Here is a 14,043-nt window from a genome sequence, read left to right as displayed (position 1 = left end):
ATATAATTATTTTGCTAACACAGGGTATATGTCATCGAGGAACTGCTCAAATAAGTAAGAGTCTTTAACTTGCAAGAAGGAAGCAGTAATTGAACCAATTTGGGGGTTACATAGTGCAGCATTAAGTCTGTCCGCACAAAATATATGTATTAATTGAGTGCGAGACAGTCGTCTGTAACCATCCTCTGGGTCTATTCATTAATTGTAATTGATTTACTTCCCAACCCTGTACCCCTACAAACCCATCATTCGGCAAATAAAACTTCATTAAAAAAATAAATTAATTACAGAATTTAGATAACTAATTATCAATTACATAATCAATTAATTATAATTAATTTACTTACCACCCTGTGGCCCTACAAGCCCCGCAACCCACTACGACAAAAGAATTACAATAAGAAATGTAACTACATTTAAAAATAACTAAAAATGTACGTACAATATTAGGAAACATATACAGATGAAACATACAATGAAATGCATAAAAATAATTTTAAAATCATATTATCAACAATTATATTTTTGTAAATGATATCAACAAAATAGATATTTTTTTAATTGATATTACTTACCTTAGAAAATAAATATTCTTGTCAATGATATTCTTGCTTGATATTTGTGGATCACGATATTAAAAACTTCATATGTCTGCATCTCAATATTTGTTACTCAATATTTTGTCCAAATACTGAAATAGTGAGCCTGCTTTTGATTCTTCTCCCGCTTTAAACAAAAGCAGATAACAATTAGCCCATATTACCTCCTTTGTCTGACCTTGTTAATATATTCAACTTCAAGTTTATGCGATTCACATAAAAGCACTCTGCTGTTTGGATGCATATTGATATTGACCGCACTTGAGCCCAAGCGTGACGTCTAACCAAAATATATTTGTCATGCACCTCTTTAACTACATGGAAATTGTATACAGCATTCTGCATTATTGAGTATATATGAGCCCTAGGTGACATCTTGTCTGAATATACATGTTATGCAACTTTCTTTAACTGCAGTATCCACTTTTTTCAAATACTGTGTTTTATAAACAGCACAAGCAGTACTATCCAACAGACAGATGCCAGCTTTAAATAATATCTTGCTTCAAGTCCACTTTAATATATATAGTGACCTCTTTTTGATTAAATTGCAAGACCTCTTTTTTCTTTTTTTAAAGATGTGAAACATCACTTCAGTTAAGTCAATTAAGAGGAGTTCCAGTCCCATTACATGGACAATTTTAATCCAAAGATATGCCTTAGCTCTGATATTCAGAACTTGTGTGTCTCTACAAGACAATTATACAATTTTTTGTTTATATGACATTATCACCTTCACTTTCCTGTGCCATTCTGCTTCTCCATGGTGGTATATGCAATTGATTTTGCCAATGTTTGATGCTTCTAATTTGGACGACATTGACAAAGCCATTAGCAATGATTGGTCATGTTAAAACTATGGAACACATCCTGATTGTATACTTTAAACTTGACTGCTGTAATTCGTGAGACACAGAGAGCTTCACGTTGCATCAAGCAATGCATCTGTACAGTAAAGATGGCTGTTGCATTGCGTCATCATTTTGCACAATGTTTCACCATCTTGAGAGTCTAAAAAACCTTGGTTTATTTGCTTTCAAAGTGGCTGATTCTTTGCATGATTCAACATGATGACATTACCTATGTTGTATCACACAATGCAGCAGCCATCTTCAAAGTTAAAAAATTATGTTTTCATTGTTTGCATTTGTTTTTATACGAAGTACCAATAAAAGAAAAGATTCTGAACACACCGTCCAACAAGTCAGCACCACCACCTGCCATCGTCTGTGCTGTGTATTGTATATATATTTTAGGACAAAACAAGATGAGTGCTAAATTTCAAGACTCAATGTGCTTCATGAACGATCTTATCATTAGTACTGCAAACATATTCTAGAAGTCAATATCTTGTATGAGAGATATTTTAATAAAATAATTGGTGAGCTTGGCCTAACTGAATAGTTGTATATGCCAACACTACCACCTCAACTATATGCAAATGTATCAATAAGGTTCAAATTTTATAGTGTGTGGTGAAGGCCTCATTACTTTACTGTTTCTATAATATCAAGGAACTAGCCATTATCCTTGACTAAAAACAACCAAAATTCGCAAATGATACAAAAACAAAGAGTTCAATCATAGATGAAAATAGATATAAGGGTTTTATCCAAATATATTTGGGGTAGACATATCTGTCTTTTTCCTTTCGGTCACACAACATGTCTTTCAAGTTGTAAATATATTGTAGACATAAACACCATTTATGAGAACTTTTACAATGTTTACCCAGTCCACAAGAGCTCCTCCAATTTCCGCTTAAATATATGTTTGACATCAACACCATTTATGAGAGAGTAAAACTGGAAACTTAACCTGCTCCGTGGTACATGTTCTAGGCATCAAAACAAAATGATCATGTGGGAGCATGAGAATGAAGCTTGATGCCACTTTACGACCGAACCTTCAGTATCAGCAGTAAATATTCCATATGTTAACAGTCAGCCGGTCAGAAATACTTTATTCAGTTAATTAAAACCATAAAAGCAGACATAAAATCATACTGTACCAAAATGTTATAAAACACTTAAAAACATCCCCACCAATTAATCAGTTATGTTAAAAGAACTTTCATTAAAAGTTTTTATTAAAAAAAATAAAACAAAATGCCGACACCTTTGTATGAGCGAGGTGAGATCACTCACAATGACAGAACTAGCAGCATCAGTGGGAATATTCAAGAAGTTTGCTATTTTTTCAAGATAGTGGCTGGAAATTGGATGACTCCTTTTTTTCTACAGTTTGACATTTACATTGTAAATATAATCTAGTTGTTATCCCTTTATGTGGGTGGATTGTCAACTACTGTGACACTGCCAATAATTTAAATTGTAAATGCTGAAGATGTTGATACATGTTTTAAGTGAATGACTGAAGACTGGAATTAGATCTTGGGCCCTGAAAATGCTGTTGTGTAGTTCCTAGGAATCCCCAGGACCTGTGCGTTTTGGATGACCTAAACTGAGGACTTGGTGTCCAAACCGACTCCGGACACCACCACAGGATATGTCAGCCATTAGACCAGCTAGCTCTACAGTGCAACTACCACCCCCCTGTATTCTCCAGTGGTGTAGGTAGTTTCTGGAGGTGGTGAAGTGAGCTAAACAATGATGGATTAAACCCAGATCTGTGACTGGGGGTGAGTGTCTGAAAAGCTTCAGCGCTCGGTCCATCATCTCCTTGTGTTTGCTTAGTTTCTGGCAACCACTGAACATGACAACCCCGATTCCTCAGGGATCGTGGAAAACAGTACAGTACTTTTCGTTCAGTCACTGATGCTTGGTTATTCTCAGGAAATACACAAGATAGTGATTGGAATGTTTTCAATAAGTATTTATTGGTCCAGCGACAGTCTTGTGTAAAACATATGTGCTGCGACAATCAGGAGACAGAAGCATATGAAAGAAATTGCAAGTGCTAATATGGTAGATACATTTCTACCATAGTGCTAAGAAGATGGACATATACAGTTCAGATAAAAACAGTAGCATGTGCTACTCCTATAATGCTCACCCTACATAATTTACCTAATTGTACCTAGCCTAGATATGTAGGTGTAGCATGTATATGTGCCTATGTGTATGTAGCCAATAATTCCCTAGGGAAGAACCATCTCCCTCACTTGATGGTAGAGAATGAAGGACCCTGTCTCTGCTTTGAGGATGACACCCCGCAAGGGATGTAGGACGACTGCGTGTCAAAGATACAGCATGCGGAACCCCGTGTCAGCTTGGAAGGAATTCTCCTCTAATTTGTATGGAGGAATGAGGGTCTTATTTACTAGAGTGGACACTCCAGGGTTTAAAACAATCATAAATGTTTTTCCAAACAAATGTGATCATGTACAGTGGGCTGTTGGCCAAGGATTAAAAAAGTGGTGAAACTTTTACAGAATAAGAAAGCAGTGCCTGGGGACATGTTTATGTACGTCAGGTACAGCATTGTTATGATGATATACTAAGAGCCTGTTTATGAAGAGATAGGGCTAACTACTCGGTAAGAAGGTCACCTTTCAGAAGCCTATTTGTCATGTGGGAGATACAATGTATGTAAAAGGTATCTATAAGATAGAACTAGCTTAATGAACATGAAACCCACTCTTCATCTAAAGGTCAACAGGGTCAGCTAGGTATAGATGAAGCAAAGGCCATTAAAAAGCATAAAAATCAGCTATATTAAAAATACTGAAAGCACTTTACAACCTACTAAAAATGTCCATAAATGATACAAAAATGCCAAAGGTGAAGTAGTCCTCTATCCTAAAAAGCATTCAGAAGGTCCCTTAAACTGGTTTATGAGCATTTTATTACTCTGAGCACTTTGAAAGCCACTATGCTCAGTCAGATCAGAGAAGGAAAAAAAACCAAAGTCAGTGTTCGACCTTCAATTTGGAAAATGTTTACAAAATGCCAAATAGTACCCAAGAAAGGCCAAATTATTTATGAATCCTTTGCTGAAGCTTCTACATCGCTGAACATTGCATCCACAGGTGGCAATCCCTCCAGCACTTAAAATATGATGTTGAGTGTGCAAAGATGGTCATCTCTGGTCATCACAGTAGCCCCTGTGGAAGATTTAGATGACTGCACTCCTAGAATAGATACCTGTACATCAGAAGCAGAGCCAAGTTCCCTTCCAATAGGAGCTGAAGTATCCCTTGGAGGCTCTAAGAATGGCGTCATCAACATAGGAATACGCTGTGGACAACTGGACACGTGGGCCTGCAAGGGCTCCAGGAGCACGTCTATGTCCGGTGGCGCAGTTGATGGAAGTGTCAGACACAGATCCAACATGCACTCTGATCCGCAGAAAATGCAGCGGAACACAGGTAGGACACAGTCCAGCTAGACTGGTCTGAAAAACAGGAACCAATGCTCACTCAGCTCCCAAAGCCGAGACGTACCCAGTGAGAACACTATACGCTCATGAAAATGTCATTCCAGCAGTGTTCTCTCCATGTCTTGAGGGATTGAGATGTCTGTTGCAGTAGGATTAAAATCAGGATGCTTGCTACCGATAGCAGGATCAAAGGAAGCCCTCCAAAAATGCTTCCAAGTACGGAGTGTATGAAAGCTTGAATTACTCCGAAGATTACTGAAAGGTGGTTAAGAGACCGCATCCAAGTCACTTAAATGAGTGTTCAATCCCACTCGTATCAGACATGTTAAAGATACGATGAACCATTTTTTTGAAATGGATCGGGAAGTTTGTGCAGACCAGAGCTTGTATCTCTGCTGAAGACCTTGCAACCTGGAGATCAAAAGTCTCTTAGGCTGAAGTTAAGGCCACATTTTGTTGAAACAAAATGGCTTTTAGTCTGCTCATTGAACCAAACCTTATACTGGAAACATTAAAGGAAGGCCACAGTGGCGTCTTCCTAACTGTGCGAACCTTTTTGAAACAATACTTGCTTATAGCAAACAACCCTGAGGTTTACTGTGACTCAATTTGCGATGCCTGGCGCAATCCCGCAACAGCCTTGATCACTCAGCATCAAATAACTCTCATTAGAAAGCAAGTCAAAAACTGGATGAATCACAGAAGCTGGGGAGCCTTTCAAGTAGCATGATGATAAGTTCGATTGTGAAGCATCACACGCTCCATAAAGCGAGACTTCCTTACACACTAAAGATCCACTTTTAAAAAAAATGAAGTTTTATATAGGGCAAACTTGACCCGAAGGTATCGGATATCAGAGCGCTTTACATAGCACCAGTTGCATTACATGATGACACATTCATTTTTGTTAGGCACGGGGAGATTAAGGGCCAGATGTAGATAATCAGCATTTACCGATTCTAAAATACCGAATTATACCGATTTGGTATTTTCGAATCGGTAAATGCTAAGTAGGTATCCAATCGGTAAATTTTACCGAATCTGTAAAATTCTGTAAATACCGAATCGGTATTTTGCCGATTCGGTATTCCCCATTCATAAGGCCCACAGGAATGAATGGGAGTTAAATACCGATTCTGTAAAAGGGGGGAAACATTGAAGGGTGGCAGGGTGTCACTTTGACACCCGGTTGCACCCCTGAATTGTGTATGGGTGCACATGTGGCACACATATATGTTTTTCTGCAACATGGCACTGTTATTATTTGCATAAATTTGAATTTTTTAGGGTTTTCGAAATTTACCACCAACTACAACAAATCCTAAAATGGAAAATCACTCATTTGAGTGCTCCCTACATATCAGGATTCGGTAATTTACTGAATCGGTATTTAAGAATTCGGTAATTTACCGATTCCTTAAATTACCGATTCTGTAAATTACCGAATCCTTAATTTAGGGCCCTACTTATGAAGAGCCTAAATCCGGTCGGTAACGGCCAAAATTCGGTAATTTCGACCGTTACCGACCGGAATTAGGCTTCCTACATCTGGCCCTAAGTCATTTGCCCAGAATCACAGGATGTTCAGTATCATTGCAGAGATTGAAACCCGGTTCCCTAGAGTCAAGGTCGACCGCCCTAGTCATTAGGCCTACTCCTCTATCCAAAGCCCTTACTCCCCAACAGTCTGATAGCCCTCTCGCAGTCTGTTCCACTTCAGAAAACTTCAGCATCCTTATTTCTACACCTATATCTGTGCGGTAACTCCCAGGTTTCCTATATGTCAGTCAGTCACTCAGTACCACTTTATTTCGGCAGATTACAGCCATAAAAGTACATGATACAATATAGTATTAATACAACACTTCATCTTAAAAATGACAATTAAGGAGTTACAAAACTTGAGAAATCAGAAAAACATAGTAAGAACACTAGGGAATATTAAAATTTCGATTATTAAGTACTATCCCTGCTCCAAAACATTGGAGCATGAACAAACACCCGGGCAAAAAAAAGAGCATAGAGCCTTTGTTCATGCATTAGTATTATGCTTTCGGGCATCATTAGCAGCAATTTAATTGTCAGATTCATAATAGCATATACCCCTTTTTGAATATGGGGATGATCTCCGCCCCCGCCCAAGTTGGGGGGTGATTCATACCCCACAGCACTGCGTCAAAGAGGGACTGCAGGTACGGGGTCCAGATGGTCGGTTCAGATCTAAACAAGTCTCCTGGGACCCGGTCCAGGCCTGGGGCCTTATTCGGCAGAACTTTGGCCAAAGCTCTGCTGTTACCTCCACCAGCGTGCAAGGTGGTATATCATCTGGGATAACCTCCGTTAGATCTTTGACTGGGGAGCCCGTCTCAAAATTTTCCAATCGATTCTGCGAATATAAAAGTTTAAAAAGGGAATGCCAGACCTCTTCGCCGAGGTTCGGTTCGATGGCAGACCTGCACTCGGAATTACCTGTTTTCACCAGGTTCCAGAAACCTCTTGGGTCTTTATCAATTAAATCAGTCTTTATTGCCTGCCACCTATCAATTTCCCATTCACGTTTTGCAGTTAAAATAGTATTTTTTAAATGTAGCCTTGCTGCCTTAATACTCTTGTTGCCCCCCTCACGAAGTTTTTCCAAGAGGGAGTTTTTAGCGTCTTTGCAAGCCCCATTGTACCAGGCGTTATTACATCTAACTTTTTTCCTTTTGGGGATTGATTTGTTAAAAAAGAATCCTGCCAGGTTACCTATCAAATCCAAATGATTATTCCCCAACTCCTCAAGGTGAGCACTGGCATCAACGCTTTCAGTAATAAGTCGTGCCCTTTCTAAGAAGGGAATAATAGATTCGTACAAGGATGCCATTGCCTCCGGGGTTTGTGTGAAAGTGGCCCATCGAATCCTTCTACCCCGTCTGTTAATAGCAAATCCGGGGAGGGTAATCTATTGTCAGCATGGAATGATTCCAGTGATGGGCCAGTCCAAAGATATAACCAGAGGCTTATGGTCACTTTCTGTGCGAGAGTGCACTTGAACATCTAAGATCCTATGCCAAAAGTCCACATTTACCAGGGCATAATCTATAGTTGAATTCTGACCCATCCTCCCGAAGGTAAACTTGCCAGGGTTGTAGCCTGGCAAGCGACCATTACAGGCCCTTAAAGAATGGTTAAGAGTGAGAGCAGTCATCTGCAGAACTAGGGGTGTCCAAGCCTTGATTGGGTAGTGGTTACAAGTTGGGATTCCCCAGGATGAGTCCTCTTCACTCGTAATGGGGTGGGGTAACCCAATTAAGGGTTCAAAATGGGAATTAAAATCCTCCCAATGATAAGGGAGACTTGCTCGGGCAACGTGGTAAGGAAGGCCGCCAATTAGGGGAGACCATAAAACACAAGATGTCCGGGGAGTGGGTTTCTATCAACTTTACTTCACATTCAAATTGGGTAGCAACCCATATACACAAACCTCCCGACGGTCTTCCCCTAGGTCCCTGTGTGGCTGGTTTAGAAAAGGTTGCGAACCCTACTCTATGTGTGGGGTTCAGGGACCACGTCTCCTGGAATGGACAGATGTCCTGGGTATCGATGAATTCACCCCAATCTGGTTGGTCCATCTTAGCTATTAGGCCAGCCACATTCCAGGACAGCATATTTAAACTCTGGTCCACTGCTATCTTATGTCTCTGCGTAGCTGCACTAGCGGAACCTAAGTCGAAGACCCCGGATGAATTCACTGCCTCGCCCGCACCAGATAGTTCCTCATTGCCAGTAGAGTTACAGAATACGTTCCCTACAACATTCACTGTGTCTTGAGGGGAAACAGACATCGTCGATTGCTGATCGCAGAGTTCACCACCCTGTAGGCTCTGCAAATCATTGGCCTGTCGAGGACTGGCAATGGATGCTTAAGTGATAGTGAGGGTTCTGGCCCCCTCCCAGCCTGGCATGAGAGTGCTAGCGACCTGTACATCCCCGGCGACCACCCTTGGGGCTTCCCCATACCCCTCCTCCTTGCGGGAGGCGCTATACCACCACAGGGGTAGGGACCCTGATGACCGAACCAAGGTCCTAGTGGATGGGGCCTCACACTGAGGTTATAACCAGGGATCAGTCAATCCAGCTGGTCCAAAACACTGAACCTATTGCTTAGAGGGAGAGGGGCTGATGGCAAACTATTAGAAGTATGATTCCAAGAATTTACACTAGCCACCTGAGCAGAAGTGTCCCCTTTTTCCCATGGTCTAGCTCTCCTCTGTGGTTGAGGGTACGATTGTTGGTGAGGATAGGAAAAGGTAAGGCGAAATGACTCAATCCCAGTGACCCCCTCCCCGGGTGCCAGTTACCTATATAGTCAACCACCCTCCTGTCTCTGAAATTTCACTGTGCACATGTGGTGGTAATGGTTTGTTCGTGTTTAACCAGTGAGTGCACTTATTTTTTAGCTCGGTATATGTCTCCACACCACCCTGTTCCAACACTGGTACTTTTAGCAAATTAACCACATATGGGGTCGAGGCAGGGGGTAAATCAATGCATGGTAAGCGAGGGGTCACTACACAGGGAGTAAAGTGGGACGGTCGATCGTCATAGCCTTTAACATTAGGCGAGGGATTAGATACATGATCTCCCCCCCAAAGATGAGGCCCTGGACACAAAGGCTTATTCAATGGGGTCCCCCCAAATTGCATAATTGCAGTGTTCGAGGTTGTACCACCCACAACAGTCCCAATAACAGAAGTAGATGGCAAACTGGGTTGCAAACATGGCTGCTGTGTGGTGCTCCGAGGATTAGAAGAGGTACTCTCCAATGAATCTGGTGGCCCCCGATGGGAGCCCAGGGGTTTATCCCCATTGGGATGATTTAATAAAAGAAGTGAGTCGAGGTGCAGCAATTTGTCCTCAGTATGCGATAGTCTCTCAATGATAGGGGTCAATGAGGAGGTGAGTAACACACCCAGCTTGTTCCAGAAAGCCTCATTAGCTTGGAAAGGTAAGGCCCCGACCGAGTCAGTTGAAGGTGAGCCCAAGGAAGTGGAGAGTGACCTCCTTTCAGGAGAGGCCAACAATGTGGGAGTCTGACAAGTGCCTGTCGTGTTAGGTTTGTGTGTTATCGCATTTTTCTTTCTCTGGGGACCCCCGCCCCATTTTCTCTTTGCGACAGATTCAGGTACATGAGCCGTGGCTAGGGGTTTGGCGCTACATATCGACCTTGTTGATACTCGTTGCAATGGGAAACCATCAGAGACTGATTGTCCTGGGGCCACAGGTTTAGGGTTAGCTGGGGGTTCCAGTGTCGGGGTGATATCAGCTATAATTGATGTGACGTCCAGAGGCTGATCAATAGTTCCTCCCAGTGCTGGAATTTCAAAAGTCCCATCCACGAGTCTCTCTGGGGACCTTGCATGCATCATCCCTCCCAAGGATGAGCGTTTGGGCTGTACTGACTCCAAAGATAGTCTCCGCTCAGTCATTGCGATTTCATGAGCCAGTACAGAAGTTGCCCTTATTATAAACTGGTCTAAGGTGCCGGCGACAGAGCCGCTCATAGGTGGGATGCTTCCCCTTTCCACCGGCAAAAGCCATCGTGGGGATTTCGCTACCACAATGATGTGCCAGGAAAGTGTATAGAGACAAAAGCTCATTTTTAAAGACAAGAGCTAGGCTAATGCCTTTGATTAACAAAGTAGAAAGTATAAAGTAACCTTTTTAGATATAACCGGTTAGAGGGGGGGCCCGGCCTGCCCCCTTCCGTACTCGGACGGGCTCAAAAAGGCCCGTCCTTGGCCCGGGCTTCGCCCGGCACACGCCCGTGTGCGTCCTGCGCAGCGGGTGCCGCGAGGTGCAATGTAGTGGCTGGGGGAGGCGCTGGTGTGCCTCGGCTGGCGTGGCCCGGTGTCTGCTGGATTCAGATGTCCTCAGTATGCCCCAGTAGACTCGCGCCTCCTGCGATCCGGCGCCCGCGCAGTGGGTGCCGCAAGGCGCTATGTAGTAGCTGGGGGAGGGGCTGGTGCGCCTTGGCTGGCGTGGCCCGGTGTCTGCTGGATTCAGAAGTCCTCAGTATGCCCCGGTAGACTCGCACCTCCTGCGATGCGGCGCTCGCGCAGCGGGTGCCTCGAGGCGCTATGTAGTGGCTGGGGGAGGGGCTGGTGCGCCTCGGCTGGTGTGGCCCAGTGTCTGCTGGATTCAGAAGTCCTCAGTATGCCCCGGTAGACTCGCGCCTCCTGCGATGCGGCGCTCGCGCAGCGAGGCGCTATGTAGTGGCTGGGGGAGGGGCTGGAGCGCCTCGGCTGGCGTGGCCCGGTGTCTGCTGGATTCAGAAGTCCTCAGTATGCCCCGGTAGACTCGCGCCTCCTGCGATGCGGCGCTCACGCAGCGAGTGCCGCGAGGCACTATGTAGTGGCTTAGGGAGGGGCTGGTGCGCCTCGGCTGGTGTGGCCCAGTGTCTGCTGGATTCAGAAGTCCTCAGTATACCCCGGTAGACTCGCGCCTCCTGCGATGCGGCGCCCGGTAAGCGGGTGCCGCGAGGCGCTATGTAGTGGCTGAGGGAGGGGCTGGTGCGCCTCTGCAGACTTGGCCCGGTGTCTGCTGGATTCAGAAGTCCTCAGTATGCCCCGGTAGACTCGCGCCTCCTGCGATGCGTACCCTATATTCAGTGCTTCATGTATCTAAGGCAGTATTGGAACTGGAATGTTGTGTTTGGCAGTGTGATCTAGCCATGAATCAATGATTCCATAGACGGTGGCTCTGCTACTGTAAAAGGTAACTTCTCTAATTTTTCAATGAGCAGCATGGTGTACTTTGCATCTCTGCGTGCCATGGTCAACTGTCTGTCGGTCAGATTATAAGCCGAAAACAGATTGGAGCTGTTAATGTACCGCCATGTAACATGGCCAGAACGCAATGATTAAAGCATCCAGCTCAATAGCAAAATGGAGCGCAATTGAGGTTTCCCATGTTGTAGAATAGACAAATCCTACTCCATTATGTAAACACAATATTGTCCAGTGAATAAATACGTGAAGAAAGTGTGGTCATACCGTTGTCTACCACAGCCAGGGCCTTTTCTAGGTTAATTTTATCAATTTCACGCAATCTCTCAGCAGCATCTTGTTGGGAAACTTTCCACAGTTCATTGTAGATGGCATTTAAGAAGCGTTTTTACGTAGTCTCTTGGGACCCAGCAAGAAATCCCATGTTTTCTGCTAAAAGGGACAAGTGTTTTTTCACTTGTTGTAGCATTGAGGTTTTTAGCCATTCTAGGCACAACTTTTCAACAATATAAAACGTCGCTACCCCTGGATTGTCTGTGTGCACATAGCGCGGATCAGGGCTATGGATACTAAACCCTCTGGTGGTACCCTTGACTCTTAATTGACACATATTTGTGTCGATAGACCAAACCAACCAACCCTTCCAAGTGGGAGCTGACGAACTGGATGTACCATTCTGTATCATTGTACCCAGTACCATCTCACTAATCAGTGTATTATTTGATATACCTTCAATAGATATGGGCGAGGGGATGAGTGGTGTTTTCAAGTCTTTCATTTTTGCAAACCTGTAGCAGGTAGTCTATTGCACTGTTTGTTCAGGAAACTTATCTGTAATTGTATGAGGCAAGCTCTAAATAAAGCCTCACTACCCTGAACCTGCCAATCTTTCATCCCCCAGATGGATTTTGTGTATTGTGTCCCTCCAATAGTCAAAACCTTGTGTAGGCAGTTGGGAGATAAAGGTGCTGAATACATAAGCTTGGTGTTTGTCAGCATAATTTTCTTTGCAGTTGCATTCTTCTATACTAACTTATTGTAATATGACATTGAGTCCGATGTATTGAACCCTGAAAAGTATGCACATTTCTGTGCAAATGTGGCAAAACTACCTTTCGGTGGTGTTGGGTAATGTTCCCATGGGTGGTAAGTGTTTACAGTGCGTGAAACACGAGCTCTGCAAAAAGGGATGGCCATAGTGCTGGTAACAATACATACTGTCGAAGTCAGGTGTATCTTCGTACAATTCCCTGTAAGAAAATGTAGCAGATTGTTCTAAATCTGAGAGCATAGTATTTACAGTCTCAATGTCCCAATCATCAGAGGTTGTACTCGGGGTAATGAAATCATTCAATGAAATTTTAAATACGTATTTTTAAATGGTCAGTAGGGCCAAATACACCATATGAAATCCTATCCCAGACCATCCTGTACTGGAACTGCTGTAATGTTCACTAGTAACAGGTCGCTTTATTCACGGTGTGATAATGTATGTGGTTTCAAGACCAAGGTCACAGGTTGTACTGAAGAGCATTGTGGGAGGTGATGTCCATTCAGTAGCAGGAAAAAGACAGTCACTATCCCAATTCAAACTAATGGGTACAGGATTCCTAAGGCAAACCAAAGATGTAACCAAGGGGACCCAAAATAAGTCTTTTTCAGCCAGAGATAGAATTGTTGAAATTTTGTATTTTTTTAAATGGGTGGCGTTTGCTGAGGTTCACTGGAATCCGAAGAGAAGTCATTGAAGTTGATGAAGTAGCCAGACGCAGTTCGATCTATCTTTGGTAGCTCAGCAGGGTTTGTAGAAAGGGCAGTTGCTTCTTGTAAAGGCACGTTGATGTAGATTTCATTATTGGGCTGAATTGCAATTTACATTTCAGATGCATTTGGATGTTGTTCAGTTTCAACTGGTGTGATTCGGACTCCATTATTTGCTACTCCGGTAACTTGCACAGAGGAGTCTTGAAACGTTATTATTCTTTCCATCTGAACTTAATGTATAGTAGCAAGATGAGATTTGCGGCTACTCAGGACTCCACATGGCCTACTGTTGAGAATCGGCCACATAGTGTGATTGATTAGATCAATGGAGGCAAATATTTTTTCTTTTTTTGCCGGCAAGAGGTAGAAGAAGTACTGTTCTTGTACCTTGAACCACCAGGACAGGTACATGTGTTCTGTAAGATGGCCCAAACTCATTCTTGTCCATGATCTTTTCTCTGACCAGGTCCCCAATCTTCGGGACCCAATCAGGTCTTGCCTGATCCAGTTTCACTTTCCCAGTGGTGGTGCGTTTTATTTGGACGTTGCTTTGTAATGCCCGGAATTCATTG

The sequence above is a fragment of the Lissotriton helveticus genome, chromosome 4_1, assembly GCF_964261635.1.
Source record: "Lissotriton helveticus chromosome 4_1, aLisHel1.1, whole genome shotgun sequence".
NCBI classification, from domain to species: domain Eukaryota; kingdom Metazoa; phylum Chordata; class Amphibia; order Caudata; family Salamandridae; genus Lissotriton; species Lissotriton helveticus.
This window is presented reverse-complemented; position numbering follows the sequence as displayed.